Consider the following 23265-nt stretch of genomic DNA (forward strand, 5'->3'; position numbering starts at 1 on the left):
TGATAAGGTACATGCAACATCTCTTCCTCAACCCCTGCACCACTCTCTGCCTCTTGCCTCTCTCTCTCCACCTCCCTGCTAAGCGTATTAACCCATCTAATGTAATCCACATTCCATGTCTCACTTTACTCTTCACTTCTCACGTGCCCTCTGGAATGACTGCTCTCTGACTAACAAGGTCTATTTGTACATGACCTCTTCTGCTCTCATCCACCACCTCTCATTCCCCTCACCCCTTTCCTACTCGATACCTCAGCTTAATTGAACTCTCTCCTCTGACATCTACCCTTATCTCTAACCTCTCCTCACTTTCTGCTTAAACTAACTATCTTGTTAACTTTTACAATGCTATCATCTCCTCCTCCTCCCTCCTCCTCCTCCCTCCTCCATCATATATATGCCCCTTCTAGGCTCTGACACACTCATCCCTCTAAGGCCATGATTATCATGGGCACATGCTTGGTCATCCACAGTGTGTGCGAGCGATGCAGAGCCGCCTCGGACCTCAGTGCAGGGATTGCTGCATACCCCCAGCATCTGTCACCCACAAACAATACACACACTAATACTCCCCACAATACACACTATAATACCTCCTCAATACTAATCTCCCCAATAATATTATAGCTCCAAACACAATATACACAACACCCTTACACAAGATACACAATCTAGTACTCTCCTCTGCACCTCTACACACAATATAATACTCCCACACACACAATATACACACTACCCTCCTACCCCCATAAAATACAACCAATAATACACACACACTTTGTGGATGTTGGGACCAGCTCCCGGCATGCACCAGTGAAAGAGAGAGGCCCGCAGAAGCTCGGAAGAACTCCCTCCATCCGTGCCTTCCTCCGTTTCACATCTTCTCCCTGTCTCTCTCCCTCCCTTTCCTTGCATCTCCCTGCGTCTTTACGTATACCCAGTCAGTGACGGCTCTGGTCACGTGATGCCTTAATATGGGCTTATCCATATATGTTCATCCACGTCACTAATGTGATGCCCGCACTGTTGCGGAGCTGGTACTTACGACGGGCACTTATTGTTTTATCAGTACTGCGTACCTGACTCTACCGGCCTACTTTCAACACTAGTACAATATGTGCTTCACTACGAGTGAGTGGGGAATATTGGCATCACACAGTCACTGTTGAATATGCCATTCAATCCATTTTGAAAATAGTAATGCAATGTGGTTTTGTTTTGTTTGCTTTTTGCAGTAATGAAGAATGGAAAAGTTATATTAAAATTAAATTGGAGGGGGACTAGATTCAGCATTTCATCATGAACTCTGCACTTGTGAGAATTTAACTTCTTGAATACCCTGACAGGTACACGCAACATTAAGACTATAATCTGCTGTGCAAGCTTTCGTGCTATACCTCCCCCTCAGGTTTTGATTTATACATTTGCTCCCTCAATTCATGTCCTCTAATATTTGAAAGCTCTCTCCTAGCATTTTCTCTTTACCACAGAACGTCATCCCAATGTAACCTCTCTCTTGTTCTTTCTGCTTGCTGTTTCCTCACTCCTCTGTTAAACTTTTCTAATTTCTCTAACTTCCACACTCCTGCTTTTATCCACATGTTCTCCTCTTTCCTTCCCCTACCTTTGCATGTGTCTACACACTGCACCATTTGTACAGACCTCTATTGCAGCTATTTCTGCACTGCTCAATGAAAAGCACTCTTTAATATCCTATTCTCTGTGCCCCCTCTCTCTGCGCCCCCTCTTTTGGCGCCTCCTCTCTCTGCGCCCCCTCTCTCTGCGCCTATCTGTCTCATTCTCTCTACGTCCCTCTCTCTCTACATAGAGCTATCTCTGTCTCTCTCTACACCTATCTCTGTGTCTCCTTCTATGTTTGCTGATGTGTGGGATATCTCTTATAATCTTGAACCTGCTCATATACACATCGGGCCTCCCTGCCTCTGCCTCCCTGCTAAGAGTGTTAACCTATCTAATGTAATCCACATTCCTTTCCTTACTTTTCTCTTCCCTTCTCCTATGCCATCTGGAATGCCCGTTCTCTGACTAACAAGGCTCTAGTTGTACATGACCTCTTCTGCTCTCATCATTCACAATCAGTCATTCCCCTCACCCCATCTTACCTGTCCCACTGATTTTCCTCTGCTTAATTAAACTCTCCTCTGACATCTACTCTAACCTCTCTCTCTCTTTCCGCTTAAACTAACAATCTTATTAACTCTTACAATGCTATCCTCCTATCTATATGCCCCCTCTAGGCTCTGACACACTTGTCCCTCTAGCCCACACCCTTGGCTAAATTCCCAAACATGTTCATCACACTTCCACTCGCTGTTCTTAATGCCTATGAAGGAAATCACACAATTGATATTTGATTTTTCTACAGTAAAAATGTCTCCAGTCCTGTATAAAGCTGCTCTCTGGGGCCAAACCACACTACTTTTTTTTCACATTCATCAACACTCAAATTTAATTTACGCTGTCTTTTTTTCCCTGTATTTGACTCCCTCCACTAACCTTCTCCTCACACTTGCCATCCTTCCTTCACTTCTCCTCAAGCATTTGACTACTTCAGAGGCAAGGTGGATGCCACCCACAAGGAGATTCCTTCTGTCCCTTCCCCCTTCTCTCCTTCTACCTAATTCTCCTTCTGCATTTGACTCCTTTTCTTCTCTTACAGAGCTGGAAGCTAATCATCTTCTCTTCTCCCTCTACCACATGCCCTCTAGATCGTATCCCCTCACACCTTACTGCATCTCTTAGTCCCCACTCTCACCCACATCTTCAATTCCTCCCTATTCTCTGGCTCTTTACCCTCTTACTTTAAGCCTGTAGTGGTCACCCTTTTCTCAGAAACAACCTACACCCTATGTGCCTTACTAACTACCGCCCTGTATCCCTCCTGCTGTTTGTCTCCTAATTGCTAGAATGTCAACATTCTTAAATCACATTCCCTCCTGGATCCTTTACAACCTGCCTTTCGTACAGCTCGTTCTACAGACTGTGCTTAAAGCAAATTCCCAAGGTCACTTTTCCCTACTAATCCTACTTGATCTATCTGCTGCGTTTGATGCTCTCAATCACTCTCCTCCTTCATATTCTAAACTCTCTCTTGGTATCCGTAACACAGTTCTATCCTGGTTTTCATCATAACTTTCCTGTCACACATTCTCCATCTCTGTTGCTAACATGTCTTCGTCTTCTATTGATCTGTCTGTGGGTATACATCAGGGCTCTGTTCTGAGATCTCTCTTTCTCTCTACATACTATCATTTGGTGACCTCATCAACTCTTTGTGACAATCCTATAAATAACAAATACAAATATCAGGTCATGGGAATAAGTGATTTGGACATAAAAGTAACATTTCGGAAGTGTGGACAACTAATACATCTTGTAGATTGCCTTTACAGTGTGATGTCATTGATTCAGTAGATTGTGTGCAGACCAGGACTGCAGTACAGTGTCACTCACATGGATGACTTGCGTGGTAGAAGCTCAAGAACAAGGATGTCAAACTCCAGTCCTCGAGGGCAGCAAACAGGCCAGGTTTTCAGGATATCCCTACTGAAAACCTGGCCTGTTTGGGACCCTCGAGGACTGGAGTTTGACATGCATGCTCTAGAAGGAGCACCGCTGTGGGTGGGAGGTGGATTTGCTTTGCATCAAATGGTTTGGAGCAAGGTTTATTGTATGTATTATCATAATAACAATGCAATGCTTAACTTTTATTTCAGGAGGGATGACTGCAGAACAGAAGTGAATATTGAAGCCACGTGTTCCTTTTCTTGCAAAAGAGAAAATTTGAAGGACAGTTGAAGAGAAGGAAAATTACTACACCGAGACAGATAAGCAATGTGTATATTTCTCATTTACCATTTAGTATTTGTCGTTTTATTGACTCCACACAATCCGGCTGCTACGGGTTTCACATTGAATATTTTCATCTCTACTCTACCCCTTCCTGTGATCTGAACCATGCAAGTTTTCGTTGATTCAATACATCATGAGTAGAGGGTGGCTACAGTATGAAGTAAAGACCCAAGGACCACATCTACTACCATTCATAACAAGAACATGTGCAGTAGCGCACAGCTGCAGTTCTATGTGATTGTTATGAAAGGTTGAGGTGGTTCAATTCTATGAATCTGGAGTGGGATGGATCCTGTTTGCATCATATGGTTTCATCTAGGCCAGTAGATTATATAACTCTCAGTACAGGTTACACATGGCATCAGTATTAGTGATTTAAAGAGGAGGAAAGCTTCAATGTGGAGAACAAAGCCAAGTAATGTTGAAGTTACTCCTTTTACCATTTACTTGGTCAGTCTGTACTGTCTACTCTCCACACAGCTGCTAAGGATCTTCCATTTTAAATACTTTCACCTCCTATTCTGCACTGCTTTGCTGCCCATTATTCAGAGATGCGTTCCAGTCATGTTTAGCACTCTGAATCTCTCTGCAGTCATTGGTTCAGCACATCATGGGTAGAGCATGGCTACAGATACAGCAAGCTATTATTATTTTACCGGCTGATCACCCATAATATTGCATTAAAACATAGAATATCACTTAATTTCCAAAAGATTCAGTGATGCTGATAATGCAGAATCTCACAACATTTCCCATCATAATGCCATAATGCACAAGTGGGAGAAATAATCCTTGCTATATCTGTACATTGTGTGACGTATTACCTCCATGACCAATGAGAGCAAGTACATCTTCTGTATAGAGCGGCTGTGTTATGATGCAGTTATTGATCATCATTGACATAATCACAAGAATCTTATGCAAAGGGAAATTGTCCGCAGCGAAGTGAGATTTCAGCCCCCAAACGTCTGTAATATTAATGCAATGTCTTACTTTTGTTGCAGTGAACACTGAAGAGACGGATCTACTACAACACTGTACAGGATGAGCATACGCTACAAGCAGCAAAATGATCTTGCAGTTGACAGTATGTTGTTCTGGTAATGTGCACAATTATTATTTATGGGCTACACACCACAGTGCTGGACATATTCTGTTAACTTCAACTCTACTCCTAACATGGAGATGTCTTCCTGGTGTTACTGATTCAGTACATCATATGCACAGTGTGGTTATGATATGATGGATTGATTTAATGAACCCACCAACCAATGATGACATCTGCATCATCTTCTGTAAAGTGCAGCTACAGCATGATATTATCAGCATTTGGTGCGGTATAATCAGAGGTATCTATGTGCTTTTGTGCCTGTTTTAAGTCCTCCAGCTTAACGCCCCTACACCTCCCACTACACAGGCATACTTACTTATGCATACACTGACATCTGGCATACCTACACACACCCCAGGGCCACTTCCTTCCCCTGATGTCAGGGAGAGGATGGGCATGCAGAGTGCAGTAAGTCTCCACGTTACTCTGGCCAACAGTCTTGGCCTACCTCCAGCATCTGTCACCCACAACATCTGTTCCCTCCTTGTAAAGTGCTGAACTATCTCACCTGGGTCAGTGCTATAGCTGATCACAGTGCCCGATCAGGATGTCACTGTGACAGGCAGCAGTGCAGATTGACCGGTCAATCAATGCAGTGCCGCAACATATGCACTAAATGAGATTTCCGTGCCCCCAGTCAGGTTACTCCCTGGGCAGTGACCCTGCTCACACCCTCCCCTAGTTCCACCTCTGATCACAATTATCTCTCTTGGAGAGTGTAGCAAATTGGAGTTGGGGGAATCTCACCTCTGCCATGCATGGTCACAATCTGGGCACAGGACCCAAATAGTGGGCAATGTGGCACTTCTTACAGTAGAGAATAAGTAACTTTATTCTTTACTTGTGTATTAAGGACCTTATTTGCATTAAATTCAGTCCACATGGGACCAAGACTTTCTGGCTTACTGAACAAAGTGGAATTGTTTCGTAGAGGGTGGAGAATTGTATTTTATCTGAAATTACCCCCTCTGCACAAAATACAAACAATTATACCCATACAAGTACCTTGTGGAAGTTGTTGCCCTCTATCTTCCTGTGGTCTCTCCCTGTTTCTCACCGTGCCTCCTCCCATTTCCTTGCACCTCTGCGTCTCCGCATATATCCCTATACTCAGAGCCGGCTCCGGTCAGTGACATGGGATGCCCAAATATGAGCATACCCATATATGGGCATCCATGCCACTGACCGGAGCCCGCTCTGTTGCGGATATGGAGAGAGACTGGGAGATTTACATCCCCTTATAATTCATATGGTGCATAGTACCGGCACGTATTGTTTTACCGGTACTGTGTACCTTCCTACTTTCACACTGGTACAGTATATGCTGCAGTGGGACTGAGAGGGATATATTGGTAACACATAGTCATTGTTGGGGGAATTCAATCCATTTTGAAAATAGTAATGAAATGTTTTTTACTTTTCTTTTTTTTCAGTAATGAAGAATGAAACATTTCTGTTAAAATTGAATTGGAGGTGAACTGGATTCATCATCAACTCTGCACCAGTGTGAATTGATGTTCTTTAATGTTCTGATAAGGTACATGCAACATCTCTTCCTCAACCCCTGCACCACTCTCTGCCTCTTGCCTCTCTCTCTCCACCTCCCTGCTAAGCGTATTAACCCATCTAATGTAATCCACATTCCATGTCTCACTTTACTCTTCACTTCTCACGTGCCCTCTGGAATGACTGCTCTCTGACTAACAAGGTCTATTTGTACATGACCTCTTCTGCTCTCATCCACCACCTCTCATTCCCCTCACCCCTTTCCTACTCGATACCTCAGCTTAATTGAACTCTCTCCTCTGACATCTACCCTTATCTCTAACCTCTCCTCACTTTCTGCTTAAACTAACTATCTTGTTAACTTTTACAATGCTATCATCTCCTCCTCCTCCCTCCTCCTCCTCCCTCCTCCATCATATATATGCCCCTTCTAGGCTCTGACACACTCATCCCTCTAAGGCCATGATTATCATGGGCACATGCTTGGTCATCCACAGTGTGTGCGAGCGATGCAGAGCCGCCTCGGACCTCAGTGCAGGGATTGCTGCATACCCCCAGCATCTGTCACCCACAAACAATACACACACTAATACTCCCCACAATACACACTATAATACCTCCTCAATACTAATCTCCCCAATAATATTATAGCTCCAAACACAATATACACAACACCCTTACACAAGATACACAATCTAGTACTCTCCTCTGCACCTCTACACACCATATAATACTCCCACACACACAATATACACACTACCCTCCTACCCCCATAAAATACAACCAATAATACACACACACTTTGTGGATGTTGGGACCAGCTCCCGGCATGCACCAGTGAAAGAGAGAGGCCCGCAGAAGCTCGGAAGAACTCCCTCCATCCGTGCCTTCCTCCGTTTCACATCTTCTCCCTGTCTCTCTCTCTCCCTCCCTTTCCTTGCATCTCCCTGCGTCTTTACGTATACCCAGTCAGTGACGGCTCTGGTCACGTGATGCCTTAATATGGGCTTATCCATATATGTTCATCCACGTCACTAATGTGATGCCCGCACTGTTGCGGAGCTGGTACTTACGACGGGCACTTATTGTTTTATCAGTACTGCGTACCTGACTCTACCGGCCTACTTTCAACACTAGTACAATATGTGCTTCACTACGAGTGAGTGGGGAATATTGGCATCACACAGTCACTGTTGAATATGCCATTCAATCCATTTTGAAAATAGTAATGCAATGTGGTTTTGTTTTGTTTGCTTTTTGCAGTAATGAAGAATGGAAAAGTTATATTAAAATTAAATTGGAGGGGGACTAGATTCAGCATTTCATCATGAACTCTGCACTTGTGAGAATGTAACTTCTTGAATACCCTGACAGGTACACGCAACATTAAGACTATAATCTGCTGTGCAAGCTTTCGTGCTATACCTCCCCCTCAGGTTTTGATTTATACATTTGCTCCCTCAATTCATGTCCTCTAATATTTGAAAGCTCTCTCCTAGCATTTTCTCTTTACCACAGAACGTCATCCCAATGTAACCTCTCTCTTGTTCTTTCTGCTTGCTGTTTCCTCACTCCTCTGTTAAACTTTTCTAATTTCTCTAACTTCCACACTCCTGCTTTTATCCACATGTTCTCCTCTTTCCTTCCCCTACCTTTGCATGTGTCTACACACTGCACCATTTGTACAGACCTCTATTGCAGCTATTTCTGCACTGCTCAATGAAAAGCACTCTTTAATATCCTATTCTCTGTGCCCCCTCTCTCTGCGCCCCCTCTTTTGGCGCCTCCTCTCTCTGCGCCCCCTCTCTCTGCGCCTATCTGTCTCATTCTCTCTACGTCCCTCTCTCTCTACATAGAGCTATCTCTGTCTCTCTCTACACCTATCTCTGTGTCTCCTTCTATGTTTGCTGATGTGTGGGATATCTCTTATAATCTTGAACCTGCTCATATACACATCGGGCCTCCCTGCCTCTGCCTCCCTGCTAAGAGTGTTAACCTATCTAATGTAATCCACATTCCTTTCCTTACTTTTCTCTTCCCTTCTCCTATGCCATCTGGAATGTCCGTTCTCTGACTAACAAGGCTCTAGTTGTACATGACCTCTTCTGCTCTCATCATTCACAATCAGTCATTCCCCTCACCCCATCTTACCTGTCCCACTGATTTTCCACTGCTTAATTAAACTCTCCTCTGACATCTACTCTAACCTCTCTCTCTCTTTCCGCTTAAACTAACAATCTTATTAACTCTTACAATGCTATCCTCCTATCTATATGCCCCCTCTAGGCTCTGACACACTTGTCCCTCTAGCCCACACCCTTGGCTAAATTCCCAAACATGTTCATCACACTTCCACTCGCTGTTCTTAATGCCTATGAAGGAAATCACACAATTGATATTTGATTTTTCTACAGTAAAAATGTCTCCAGTCCTGTATAAAGCTGCTCTCTGGGGCCAAACCACACTACTTTTTTTTCCACATTCATCAACACACAAATTTAATTTACGCTGTCTTTTTTCCCCTGTATTTGACTCCCTCCACTAACCTTCTTCTCACACTTGCCATCCTTCCTTCACTTCTCCTCAAGCATTTGACTACTTCAGAGGCAAGGTGGATGCCACCCACAAGGAGATTCCTTCTGTCCCTTCCCCCTTCTCTCCTTCTACCTAATTCTCCTTCTGCGTTTGACTCCTTTTCTTCTCTTACAGAGCTGGAAGCTAATCATCTTCTCTTCTCCCTCTACCACATGCCCTCTAGATCGTATCCCCTCACACCTTACTGCATCTCTTAGTCCCCACTCTCACCCACATCTTCAATTCCTCCCTATTCTCTGGCTCTTTACCCTCTTACTTTAAGCCTGTAGTGGTCACCCTTTTCTCAGAAACAACCTACACCCTATGTGCCTTACTAACTACCGCCCTGTATCCCTCCTGCTGTTTGTCTCCTAATTGCTAGAATGTCAACATTCTTAAATCACATTCCCTCCTGGATCCTTTACAACCTGCCTTTCGTACAGCTCGTTCTACAGACTGTGCTTAAAGCAAATTCCCAAGGTCACTTTTCCCTACTAATCCTACTTGATCTATCTGCTGCGTTTGATGCTCTCAATCACTCTCCTCCTTCATATTCTAAACTCTCTCTTGGTATCCGTAACACAGTTCTATCCTGGTTTTCATCATAACTTTCCTGTCACACATTCTCCATCTCTGTTGCTAACATGTCTTCGTCTTCTATTGATCTGTCTGTGGGTATACATCAGGGCTCTGTTCTGAGATCTCTCTTTCTCTCTACATACTATCATTTGGTGACCTCATCAACTCTTTGTGACAATCCTATAAATAACAAATACAAATATCAGGTCATGGGAATAAGTGATTTGGACATAAAAGTAACATTTCGGAAGTGTGGACAACTAATACATCTTGTAGATTGCCTTTACAGTGTGATGTCATTGATTCAGTAGATTGTGTGCAGACCAGGACTGCAGTACAGTGTCACTCACATGGATGACTTGCGTGGTAGAAGCTCAAGAACAAGGATGTCAAACTCCAGTCCTCGAGGGCAGCAAACAGGCCAGGTTTTCAGGATATCCCTACTGAAAACCTGGCCTGTTTGGGACCCTCGAGGACTGGAGTTTGACATGCATGCTCTAGAAGGAGCACAGCTGTGGGTGGGAGGTGGATTTGCTTTGCATCAAATGGTTTGGAGCAAGGTTTATTGTATGTATTATCATAATAACAATGCAATGCTTAACTTTTATTTCAGGAGGGATGACTGCAGAACAGAAGTGAATATTGAAGCCATGTGTTCCTTTTCTTGCAAAAGAGAAAATTTGAAGGACAGTTGAAGAGAAGGAAAATTACTACACAGAGACAGATAAGCAATGTGTATATTTCTCATTTACCATTTAGTATTTGTCGTTTTATTGACTCCACACAATCCGGCTGCTACGGGTTTCACATTGAATATTTTCATCTCTACTCTACCCCTTCCTGTGATCTGAACCATGCAAGTTTTCGTTGATTCAATACATCATGAGTAGAGGGTGGCTACAGTATGAAGTAAAGACCCAAGGACCACATCTACTACCATTCATAACAAGAACATGTGCAGTAGCGCACAGCTGCAGTTCTATGTGATTGTTATGAAAGGTTGAGGTGGTTCAATTCTATGAATCTGGAGTGGGATGGATCCTGTTTGCATCATATGGTTTCATCTAGGCCAGTAGATTATATAACTCTCAGTACAGGTTACACATGGCATCAGTATTAGTGATTTAAAGAGGAGGAAAGCTTCAATGTGGAGAACAAAGCCAAGTAATGTTGAAGTTACTCCTTTTACCATTTACTTGGTCAGTCTGTACTGTCTACTCTCCACACAGCTGCTAAGGATCTTCCATTTTAAATACTTTCACCTCCTATTCTGCACTGCTTTGCTGCCCATTATTCAGAGATGCGTTCCAGTCATGTTTAGCACTCTGAATCTCTCTGCAGTCATTGGTTCAGCACATCATGGGTAGAGCATGGCTACAGATACAGCAAGCTATTATTATTTTACCGGCTGATCACCCATAATATTGCATTAAAACATAGAATATCACTTAATTTCCAAAAGATTCAGTGATGCTGATAATGCAGAATCTCACAACATTTCCCATCATAATGCCATAATGCACAAGTGGGAGAAATAATCCTTGCTATATCTGTACATTGTGTGACGTATTACCTCAATGACCAATGAGAGCAAGTACATCTTCTGTATAGAGCGGCTGTGTTATGATGCGGTTATTGATCATCATTGACATAATCACAAGAATCTTATGCAAAGGGAAATTGTCCGCAGCGAAGTGAGATTTCAGCCCCCAAACGTCTGTAATATTAATGCAATGTCTTACTTTTGTTGCAGTGAACACTGAAGAGACGGATCTACTACAACACTGTACAGGATGAGCATATGCTACAAGCAGCAAAATGATCTTGCAGTTGACAGTATGTTGTTCTGGTAATGTGCACAATTATTATTTATGGGCTACACACCACAGTGCTGGACATATTCTGTTAACTTCAACTCTACTCCTAACATGGAGATGTCTTCCTGGTGTTACTGATTCAGTACATCATATGCACAGTGTGGTTATGATATGATGGATTGATTTAATGAACCCACCAACCAATGATGACATCTGCATCATCTTCTGTAAAGTGCAGCTACAGCATGATATTATCAGCATTTGGTGCGGTATAATCAGAGGTATCTATGTGCTTTTGTGCCTGTTTTAAGTCCTCCAGCTTAACGCCCCTACACCTCCCACTACACAGGCATACTTACTTATGCATACACTGACATCTGGCATACCTACACACACCCCAGGGCCACTTCCTTCCCCTGATGTCAGGGAGAGGATGGGCATGCAGAGTGCAGTAAGTCTCCACGTTACTCTGGCCAACAGTCTTGGCCTACCTCCAGCATCTGTCACCCACAACATCTGTTCCCTCCTTGTAAAGTGCTGAACTATCTCACCTGGGTCAGTGCTATAGCTGATCACAGTGCCCGATCAGGATGTCACTGTGACAGGCAGCAGTGCAGATTGACCGGTCAATCAATGCAGTGCCGCAACATATGCACTAAATGAGATTTCCGTGCCCCCAGTCAGGTTACTCCCTGGGCAGTGACCCTGCTCACACCCTCCCCTAGTTCCACCTCTGATCACAATTATCTCTCTTGGAGAGTGTAGCAAATTGGAGTTGGGGGAATCTCACCTCTGCCATGCATGGTCACAATCTGGGCACAGGACCCAAATAGTGGGCAATGTGGCACTTCTTACAGTAGAGAATAAGTAACTTTATTCTTTACTTGTGTATTAAGGACCTTATTTGCATTAAATTCAGTCCACATGGGACCAAGACTTTCTGGCTTACTGAACAAAGTGGAATTGTTTCGTAGAGGGTGGAGAATTGTATTTTATCTGAAATTACCCCCTCTGCACAAAATACAAACAATTATACCCATACAAGTACCTTGTGGAAGTTGTTGCCCTCTATCTTCCTGTGGTCTCTCCCTGTTTCTCACCGTGCCTCCTCCCATTTCCTTGCACCTCTGCGTCTCCGCATATATCCCTATACTCAGAGCCGGCTCCGGTCAGTGACATGGGATGCCCAAATATGAGCATACCCATATATGGGCATCCATGCCACTGACCGGAGCCCGCTCTGTTGCGGATATGGAGAGAGACTGGGAGATTTACATCCCCTTATAATTCATATGGTGCATAGTACCGGCACATATTGTTTTACCGGTACTGTGTACCTTCTTACTTTCACACTGGTACAGTATGTGCTGCAGTGGGACTGAGAGGGATATATTGGTAACACATAGTCATTGGTGGGGGAATTCAATCCATTTTGAAAATAGTAATGCATTGTTTTTTACTTTTTTTTTGCAGTAATGAAGAATGAAAAAGTTCTGTTAAAATTGAATTGGACGTGAACTGGATTCAGCATTTCATCATCAACTCTGCACTAGTGTGAATTGACGTTCTTTAATGTTCTGACAAGGTACATGCAACATCTCTTCCTCTACCCCTACACCACCCTCTGCCTCTTGCCTCTCTCTCCACCTCCCTGCTAAGCGTATTAACCCATCTAATGTAATCCACATTCCTTGTCTCACTTTACTCTTCCCTTCTCACGTGCCCTCTGGAATGTCTGCTCTACGACTAACATGGTCTATTTGTACATGACCTCTTCTGCTCTCATCATCCACCACTTCTCATTCCCCTCACCCCTGTCCTACTCGATACCTCAGCTTAATTGAACTCTCTCCTCTGACATCTACCCTTATCTCTAACCTCTCCTCACTTTCTGCTTAAACTAACTATCTTGTTAACTCTTACAATGCTATCATCTCCTCCTCCCTCCTCCTCCATCATCTATATGCCCCTTCTAGGCTCTGACACACTCATCCCTCTAAGGCCGTGATTATCATGGGCACACGCTTGGTCGTCCACAGTGCGTGCGAGCGATGCAGGGCCTCCCCGTCGCCTCGGACCTCAGTGCGGGGATTGCTGGAGCGACAGGCATGCGCTAACTTTGCCTTCTGTTGTGTGCTTACTATAGACGCAGCCTAAACCATGCATTGGTTTAATTCACAAGCACGCTGTCATCACACTTCATCACATCACACTGCTGCTCTTAACACCTATGGAGGAAATCTCACAGTCTGATTTTCTACACTAAACCTTTGTCCTGTTCTGTAAAACTCTGCTCCTTTTTTTAAGGTCAAACACTACTTTTTCCTCACTCATCAACACTCCAATTTCATTCACACTGTCTTCTATGTATTTGAGTCCCACCACTGACTTTCTCCTCCCACTTAACATCCATCCTTTATTTCTCCTCAAGCCTTTGCTCACTTGAGGCAAGGTGGATGCCATCCACAAGTAGATTCGTTCTCTCCCTTCCCCCTCTCTCTTTTTCTATCTAGATCTCATTGCACTCTTGACTCCTTTTCTCCTGTCACAAAGCTGGAACCTGATCTTCTCTTCTCCCTCTACCACATGCCCTCTCAATCCTATATTCTCACTCTCACCCACATCTTCAATTCCTCCATATCCTTTGGCTCTTTCAACTCTTCCTTTTAAGCATGCAGTGGTCACCCCTATTCTCAAAAATAACCTTGACCTTGTGTGAATTTCTAACTATCGCCCTGTATCCGTCCTACCATTTGCCTCCTAATTGCTAGAACGTCTTGTGATCTCCCGTTTGATCAACATTCTTAAATCACATGCTCCTCTGGGCCCTTCACAATCTGCCTTTCCCAATGTAACCAATTATGTACATAAAGAAAATTCCCAAGGTCCATTTTACTTACTAATCCTGCTTGATCTCTCTTCTGCTTTTGATACTGTCAATCACTCTTCTCATTCATATTCTAAACTCTTTCTTCGTATCCGCAGCAAACTTATATCCTGGTTTTCATCATACTTCTCCATCACACATTCTCCATCTCTGTTGCTAACGTGTCTTTGTCTCCTGTTGTTTTGTCTGTTGGTATACCTCAGGACTCTGTTCTGGGACCTCTCTCACTACATACTATCACTAGTTGACCTTATCAACTATTTTGGCCCTTGATATCATCTCTATGCAGATGATACACACACCTATCCACCCTACCGTCACTCCTGCCATTTAGTTCCTAGTTTCGGGTCGCCTCCTGGCTATATCCTCCATGGATGACACTCTTCTGCCTTAAACCTAATGTCTAAAACTGAGCTCCTCATATTTCCCCCTAAATCTGGCCTAATATCACCTTTCTCCATCGCAGTAAACAGTACTACCATCATCCTGTCATGAAAGCACATTGCCTAGGAGTAACATTTGACTCTTCCCTTTCCATCTTCATTCACGACACTGGCTAAAGTTTGTCGATTCTTTCTCTGTAATATTTCCAAGATTTGCCCTTTTCTCTGTCAATCTACTGCTAAAACGCCAATGCATGCCCTTATCGTATGGGTTAACATACTGCTAACAGGGCTCCCTGCTTCACAACTTTCTCATTTGCAATCTATCCAAAACTCTGCTGCTTGAATAATTTCCCTTTCTCCCACAACAGTATCTGCTCATCTCCTCCTCCTCCTTAAATCCCTCTCCTTGCTTCCCATCAAGTTTCAGATCACCTACAAAGTTCTCCTCCTTACCTTTTTGTTAAGGTTCTCTATTAGTGGTGTACCGAGTACCCGGCGTTACCCGACACATTTCCAGCTACCCGGACATTACTCGAAACCGGCCACTGAGAAGTGGACTTGGCCGGGTAATACCCGGCGTCGGGTAATGTCAGGGCAGCTGGAAATAATCTTTTATACTTACCTTTCCTAAGACATCTAGGATCAGCAGCAGCAGTCCTCTGATGTTGGCAGCATCAGAGGTGTCTTCACCTGGCGGGGGGAGCTGCAGGAATCACTTCCACAGCACCGAAGCAGGTAAGCTGTGTCTGTGAGCCTGCAGCTCCCCCGCCGGCTGAAGACACCACAGATGCTGCCACCGTCACAGGACTGCTGCTGATCCTAGATGTCACCGCCACCCGGAAGGTAAGTGCCAAACCGTGTACCCGACCGGGTAGAACCTTTCATTTTGGCCGGGTACCCGTTACCCATTTTTTTATAGTTGAGGACCCAGTCCAACACTATTCTCTATTCATCTGCTCCTTCCTACATATCATCTTTGGTCTCGTTATGCCCTTCCTCGTCTCCTAAGCTCTACTAATAACTGTCTCCATTATACTTCTTACACCTCTACTGCGCACTCGCTCTCTTGCCTGAAACCCTTTCCCATCAATTTACCTGTGAAACTCACACACACTCAGTATATGCCAACATACCCTCTTCCACCCACATTTAAGATCAACCTTAAAATTCACAACTTAAATGAAGCATTTCAATAGCTTTTACTCGTTGCTACTGTCACTCATTCAGTCACTAACTATTGTTCCCAAGAAGTGCTTTATACTACAAGTACCCACCATTAAGGACAAGCATTGTCATCTACTGCACTTGTTCCCCCACCTGTTGTCTCTCTGTAAGTCTCCTTACATTTCTCTTAGATTGTAAACTACCCAGGACAGGGATTTACTTTCCTATTGTCTGTTTTTGTTTGTTGAACTTATTGTATAATAATTTCCTGTACTTTTTGGTCTCTCTTGTAAAGCGCTGAGTACACAATGGGTGGTATATAAATAGAGATATATGCAGAGTCTAGAGACAAGGCACACGTGTATAGGTAGCTACAGTTTATCCGGGACCGTATGCATCCTTGAAGTGCCTGTCCCAGTTATTTTCTATTGATTGCAATGTAGGAGTGTCTGTCCTGTCTTATTTTTTTTATTATTATTATCATTATTATTATTATATATACAAAGATATATACAAAGATTGTTTCCTGTCGTTAGCATGACATTGTGTGACACAGTGTGATGTCATTGATTCAGTAGATTGTGTGCAGACCGGGACTGCAGTACAGTTTCACTGACATGAATAACTTGTGTGGTAGAAGCTCTAGAAGGAGCACAGCTGTGGGAGGGAGGTGGATTTGCTTTGTATCACATGGTTTGGAGCAAGGTTCATTGTATGTATCGTCAATAATAATTATAATAATAATAATGCAATGCTTAACTTTTTTATTTCAAGAGGAAAGACTGCAGAACAGAAGTGAATATTGAAGCCATGTGTTCATTTTCTTGCAAAATAGAAAATTGAAGGACAGTTGAAGAGGAGGAAAATGACTACACAGAGACAGATAAGCAATGTGTATATTTCTCATTTAGTATTTGTCGTTTTATTGACTCCAAAAAATCCGGCTGCTAAGGGTTTCGCATTGGACATATTCACCTCTACTCCACCCCTTCCTGTGATCTGTACCATGCAGATTTTTGTTGATTCAATACATCATGAATAGAGTGTGGCTACAGTATGAAGTACTGACCCAAGGACCACATCTACTACCATTCATAACAAGAACATGTGCAGTAGCGCACTGCTGCAGTTCTATGTTATTGCTATGAAAGGTTGAGGTGGTGCAATCATATGAATCTTGAGTGGGAGGGATCCTGTTTGCATCATTTAATTTGATCTAGGCCAGTAGAGTATATAACTCTCAGTACAGGTTACATATGGCATCAGTATTAGTGATTTAAAGAACAGAAAAACAGGAGTGGAGAACAAAACCAAGTAATGTTGAAGTTACTACTTTTTACTATTTACTTGGTCAGTCTGTACTGTCTACTCCCCACACAGCTGCTAAGGGTTTCCATTTGAGATACATTCACCTTCTACTCTGCACTACTGTGCTACCCTCTATTCAGAGATGAGTTCAAGTCATGTTTACCACTCTAAATCGCTCTGCAGTCATTGATTCAGCACATCATGGGTAGAGCATGGCTATAGATACAGCAAGCTTTATTTTACCCTAATATTGCATTAAAAAATAGAATATCACTCAGTTTCCTACAGATTTACTGATGCTGATAATGCAGAATCTCACCCTCCCATCATAATACACCAGAGGAAGAAATAATCCTTGCTATATATGTACATTGTGTGACATATTGCCTCCATGACCATTGATGGCAAATACATATTCTGTATAGAGCAGCTGTGTTATGATGTAGTTGTTATTGATCATCATTGAGATATAATCACAAGAATCTTATGCAAAGGGAAACTGTCATTAGCATAGTGGGATTTCAGCCCCCAAACTTCTGTAATATTAATGCAATGTCTTACTTTTATTGCAGTGAACACCGAAGAGACGGATCTACTACAACACTGCACAGGACAAGAGTATACACTACAAGCAGCAAAATGATCATGCAGTTGACAATATGTTGTTCTGGTAATGTGCACAATTATTATGTATGGGCTCCACACCACAGTGCTGGACATATTTTGTTAACTTCAACACTACCCCTACCATGGAGATGTCTTCCTGTGATTGGTGTTACTGATTCAGTACATCATATGCACAGTGTGGCTATTATATGATGGATTGATTTAATGAACCCACCAAACACTGATGACATCTGTATCATCTTCTGTAAAGTGCATCTACAGCAGGATATTATCAGCATTTGGGGTGATATAATCAGAGGCATCTATGTGCTTTTGTGCTGGGTAAAGTCCTCCAGCTGAACCGCCCCCCGCCCCCCACCCCCCTACACCTCCTGCCACACAGGCAAACTTACTTACACACACAGCACACTTACTTATGCACACTGACACTTGGCATACCTACACACACACACCCCACAGCCACTGGCATGCATGCAGAGTCCTGGGCATGCAGGATGGGCATGCAGAGTACAGAATATCTCCACCTTGCTCTGGCCCGTACTCTTGGCCTACCCCCAGCATCTGTCACCCACAACCTCTGTTCCCTCCCTGTAAATTGCTGCACTAACACACCTTGGTCAGCGCTGCAACCGATCACAGCACCGGATCATGTCACTGTGATAGGAAGCAGTGCTAATTGACCGGTCAATCAATGCCACGTGGCAACATACGCACCAAAAGAGATTTCCATGCCCCCTGACAGGCTACTCCCTGGGCAGTGACCCTGCTCATCTTCCACCTCTGATCACAATATTCTCTCTTGGAGAGTGTAGCAAATTGGAGTTGGGGGAATTTCACCTCTGCAGTGCATGTAGAGTCCTGTATGCAGAGTACAGAAAGTCTCCACCTTAGTCTGGCCCGTACTCTTGGCCTACCCACAGCATCTGTCACCCACAAATAATACATACACTAATACTCCCCACAATACACACTTTAATACCTCCTCAATAATAATCTCCCCAATAATATTATAGTCTTAAACACAATATACACAATACCCCCTAACACAAGATACCCAATCTAACACTCTCCTCTGCACCTCAACATAATATACACACTATAATACCCTACACACAATATAATACTCCCACACACACACACAATATACACACTATCCTCCTACCACCATAAAACACAACCAATAATACACACACACTTTGTGGATGTTGGGACCAGCTCCTTGCATGCACCAGTGAAAGAGAGAGGCCTGCCATCCGTGCCTCCCTCCGTTTCCCATCTTCTCCCTGTCTCCCTCCCTTTCTTTGCATCTCCCTGCATCTTTGCGTATACCCAGTCAGTGACGGCTCCGGTCACGTGATGCCTTAATATGGGCTTATCCATATATCTGTTGCAGAGATGGAGAGAGACCTGGAGATTTTACATTTCCTTATAATTCATATTGGTACTTAGTACGGGCACTTATTGTTTTATCAGTACTGGGTACCTGACCGTACTGGCCTACGAGTGAGAAGGCAATATTGGCATCACACAGTTACTGTTGAATATGTCATTCAATCCATTTTGAAAATAGTAATGCAATGTGGTTTTGTTTTGTTTGCTTTTTGCAGTAATGAAGAATGAAAAAGTTATATTAAAATTAAATTGGAGGGGAACTGGATTCAGCATTTCTTCATGAACTCTGCACTTGTGAGCATTGACCTTCTTGAGTGCCCTGACAGGTACACGCAACTTTAAGACTATAATCTTCATCAACTGCTGTGCAAGCTTTCGTGCTATACCTCCCCCTCCGGTTTTGATTTATACATTTGCTCTCTCAATTCATGTCCTCTAATATCTGGAGGCTCTCTCCTAGCATTTCTCTCTACCACAGCACGTCATCCCAATGTAACCTCTCTCTTGTTCTTTCTGTTTACTGTTTCCTCACTCCTCTGTAAAACTTTTCTAATTTCTCTAACTTCCACACTCCTGCTTTTATCCACATGTTCTATACACTTTCCTTCCCCTACCTTTGCATGTGTCTACACAAAGCACCATTTGTACAGACCTCTATTGCAGCTATTTCTGCACTGCTCAATGAAATGCACTCCTGCACATCCTATTCTCTTCCACCTTCCCTCATTCTCTACGCCCCCCTCTCAAAGCCCCCTCTCTCTATGTCTCCTCTCTCTACGCCTATCTGTCTCATTCTCTTGACGCCCTTCTCTCTCTACATATCCCTATCTCTGTCTCTCTCTACACCTATCTCTGTGTCTCCTTCTATGCTCGCTGATGTTGGGGGATATCTCTTATAATCTTGGACCGGCTCATATACACATCAGGCCTCCCTACTAAGAGTGTTAACCTATCTAATGTAATCCACATTCCTTTCCTTACTTTTCTCTTCCCTTCTCCTGTGCCCTCTGGAATGTCCACTCTTACTAACAAGGCTCTAGTTGTACATAACCTCTTCTGCTCTCATCAGTCACAATCAGTCATTCCCCTCACCGCATCTTACCTGTCCCACTGATTTGCCTCTGCTTAATTAAACTCTCCTCTGACATCTACTCTAACCTCTCTTCTCTCTTCTCTCTCTTTCTTTCTGCTTAAACTAACAATCTTATTAACTCTTACAATGCTATCCTCCTATCTATATGCCCCCTATAGGCTCTGACACACTCATCCCTCTAACCCACACCTTTGGCTAAATTCCCAAACACACTCATCACACTTCCACTCGCTGTTCTTAATACCTACGGAGGAAATCTCACACTTTGTTTGATTTTTCTACAGTAAAAATGTCTCCTGTCCTGTATAAAGCTGCTCTCTAGGGCTAAATACACTACTTTTTTCCACACTCATCAACACTCAAATTTAATTTACGCTGTTTTTTTTCTCTGTATTTGACTCCCTCCACTGACCTTCTCCTCCCACTTGCCATCCTTCCTTCACTTCTCCTCAAGCATTTGACTACTTCAGAGGCAAGGTGGATGCCACCCAAAAGGAGATTCCTTCTGTCCCTTCCCCCTTCTCTCCTTCTACCCAAATCTCCTTCTGCACTTGACTCCTTTTCTTCTCTTACAGAGCTGGAAGCTAATCATCTTCTATTCTCCCTCTACCACATGCCCTCTAGATCGTATCCCCTCACACCTTACTGCATCTCTTAGTCCCCACTCTCACCCACATCTTCAATTTCTCCCTATTCTCTGGATTTTTGCCCTCTTACTTTAAGCCTGTAGCGGTCACCCTTTTGTCAGAAACAAACTACACCCTATGTGCCTTACTAACTACCGCTCTGTATCCCTCATGCTGTTTGCCTTCTAATTGCTAGTGTCAACATTCTTAAATCACATGCCCTCCTGGATCCTTTACAACCTGCCTTTCGTACAGCACGTTCTACAGACTGTGCTTAAAGCTAATTCCCAAGGTTTTTCCCTACTAATCCTACTTGATCTATCGGCTGCGTTTGATGCTCTCAATCACTCTCCTCCTTCATATTCTAAACTCTCTCTTGGTATCAGTAACAAAGTTCTATCCTGGTTTTCATCATAACTTTCCTGTTACACATTCTCCATCTCTGTTGCTAACATGTCTTCGTCTTCTATTGATCTGTCTGTGGGTATACATCAGGGCTCTGTTCTGAGATCTCTCTTTCTCTCTACATACTATCATTTGGTGACTTCATCAATGCTTTTGGCCTTAGATATAATCTCTATGCGGATGATACACACACAAATCTATCCACCCCTGTTCTCACTCCTGCAATCCAGTCCCTACTCTTGGGTTGTCTCCTGGCTATATGCTCATGGATGGCACTCCACTGCCTTAAACTTAATGTCTAACACTGGGCTCATATTATCCCCTTTCTCCATCACAGTAAACAGTACTACCATCTATCTTGTCATCAAACATGTTGCATAGGAGTAACATTTGGCTCTTCAATTCCATCTCCATTCACATGCACGGCTATGGGTAAAATGTGTTGCCTCTTTCTCTGTAATATTGCCAAGATCTTCCCTTTCCCCTCTCAACCTACTGCTAAAACTCCAATGTATACTGTTATCCTATAGGTTATTTTAACATACTACTAACAGGCCTCCATGCTTCACAACTTTCTCCTATGCAAAACTCTGCTGCTTGAATTATCTCACTTTCTCCCACAACAGTCTCTGCTCATCTCCTTAAATCCCTGTCCTGGCATCCCATCAAGTTTTTGTATCACCTACAAAGTTCTCCTCCTTACCTTTTTGTTAAGGCTCTCCATTAATCTGCTCCTTCTTGCATATCATCTTTGATCTCTCGTTATGCCCTTGCTTGTCTCTTGCACTATAACCATAACTGTCTCCTGTAAACTTCTTTCACCTCTACTGTTCTCTCACTTGCCTGAAACCATTTTCCATCACTGCACCGTACATGTGAAACTTCCTCACACTCAGTATATGCCAACATAACCTCTTCCACCCACATGTAAGACCAATCTTAAAATTCACGACTTAAATCAAGCATTTAAAAAACTTTGACTCGTGGCTACTGTCCCACACCCACAGTCACTGCTAACAACTATTGTTCCCAAGATGTGCTTTCTACTAATTGTACCCACCATTAAGGACAAGCATTGTCATCTACTGCACTTCTTCCCCCAACTGCTGCCTCTCTTTAAGTCTTCTAACATTTCTATTAGATTGTAAAGTTCCCAGGGCAAGGATTTACTTTCCTATAATCTGTTTTTATTTGTCGCACTTATTTTTTAATTATTTTTCCCCTCTCCCCTAATGATATACATATAGGTTTTCCTGTCATTTGCATGACAGAGTTATTATGGTTAACTATTGCATCATGTAGACTGCCTTTTCAGTGTGATGTAATTGATTCAGTACTTTGTGTGCAGACTGTGACTGCAGTACAGTGTCACGAACATTAATGACTTGTGTGGTAGAAGCTCTAGAAGGAACACAGCTATGGGAGGGAGGTGGATTTACTTTGGATCGCATGGTTTGGCGCAAGGTTCATTGTATGTATGATCATAACCATGCAATGCTTAACTTTTATTTCAGGAGGGAAGAACAGTGAATATTGAAGCCATGTGTTTCTTTTCTGTCAGAAGAGAAATTTTGAAAGACAGTTGAAGAGGAGGAAAATGACTACACAGAGACAGATAAGCAATGTGTATATTTCTCATTTAGTATTTGTCGTTTTGTTGACTCCACACAATCCAGCTGCTAAGGGTTTCGCATTGGACATATTCCCCTCTACTCTACCCTTCCTGTGATCTGTACCATGCAGGTTTTTGTTGATTCAATACATCATGAGTAGAGTGTGGCTGCTGTATGAAGTATTGACCCAAGGACCACATCTACTACCATTCATAACAAGAACATGTGCAGTAGCGCACTGCTGTAGTTCTATGTGTTTTATTAAAGGTTGAAGTGGTGCAATCATATGAATCTGGAGTGGGAT

General features: G+C 43.1%; 1 long non-coding RNA gene across 1 annotated transcript; it reads left to right on the plus strand.

The window, feature by feature from the left end:
* The first annotated feature begins 4717 nt into the window (after nt 1-4717).
* LOC142475222 (uncharacterized) lies at nt 4718-22977 on the plus strand. The gene is made up of 10 exons (XR_012790803.1): nt 4718-4973; nt 6418-6521; nt 7754-7864; nt 10257-10376; nt 11397-11492; nt 12934-13045; nt 16672-16789; nt 17778-17875; nt 19440-19550; nt 22863-22977. It is a non-coding gene; the product is annotated as an uncharacterized LOC142475222 (long non-coding RNA).
* Nucleotides 22978-23265: the final 288 nt, after the last annotated feature.

The sequence above is a fragment of the Ascaphus truei genome, unplaced genomic scaffold (genome assembly GCF_040206685.1).
Source record: "Ascaphus truei isolate aAscTru1 unplaced genomic scaffold, aAscTru1.hap1 HAP1_SCAFFOLD_1114, whole genome shotgun sequence".
Classification (NCBI taxonomy): Eukaryota; Metazoa; Chordata; class Amphibia; order Anura; family Ascaphidae; genus Ascaphus; species Ascaphus truei.